The following is an 892-nucleotide window of genomic DNA, read 5'->3' on the forward strand; positions in this document are numbered from 1 at the left end:
GGGGGGGGGGGAGGAGGGGAGAGAGGGGGGGGGGGGGGAGGAGGGAGAGAGAGGGGGGGGGGGAGGAGGGAGAGAGAGGGGGGGGGGAGGAGGGAGAGAGAGGGGGGGGGGGGAGGAGGGAGAGAGAGGGGGGGGGGGAGGAGGGAGAGAGAGGGGGGGGGGAGGAGGGAGAGAGAGGGGGGGGGGAGGAGGGAGAGAGGGGGGGGGGAGGAGGGAGAGAGAGGGGGGGGGGAAGGAGGGAGAGAGAGGGGGGGGGGGAAGGAGGGAGAGAGAGGGGGGGGGGAAGGAGGGAGAGAGGGGGGGGGGAAGGAGGAGAGAGGGGGGGGGGGAAGGAGGGAGAGAGGGGGGGGGAAGGAGGGAGAGAGGGGGGGGGGGAAGGAGGGAGAGAGGGGGGGGGAAGGAGGGAGAGAGGAGGGGGGGAAGGAGGGAGAGAGGGGGGGGGGAAGGAGGAGAGGGGGGGAGGGAGAGAGGGGGGGGAGGAGAGAGGGGGGGGAGGGAGAGAGGGGGGGGGAAGGAGGGAGAGAGAGGAGGGGGGGGGAGGGAGAGAGAGGAGGGGGGGGGAGGGAGAGAGAGGAGGGGGGGGGGAGGGAGAGAGAGGAGGGGGAGGGAGAGAGAGGAGGGGGGGGGAGGGAGAGAGAGGAGGGGGGGGAGGGAGAGAGAGGAGGGGGGGGAGGGAGAGAGAGGAGGGGGGGGGGAGGGAGAGAGAGGAGGGGGGGGGAGGGAGAGAGAGGAGGGGGGGGGAGGGAGAGAGAGGAGGGGGGGGGAGGGAGAGAGAGGAGGGGGGGGGAGGGAGAGAGAGGAGGGGGGGGAGGGGAGAGAGAGGAGGGGGGGGGGAGGGAGAGAGAGGAGGGGGGGGAGGGAGAGAGAGGAGGGGGGGAGGGAGAGAGGAGGG

Source organism: Ascaphus truei, chromosome 8, assembly GCF_040206685.1.
Source record: "Ascaphus truei isolate aAscTru1 chromosome 8, aAscTru1.hap1, whole genome shotgun sequence".
In the NCBI taxonomy this organism is placed as follows: domain Eukaryota; kingdom Metazoa; phylum Chordata; class Amphibia; order Anura; family Ascaphidae; genus Ascaphus; species Ascaphus truei.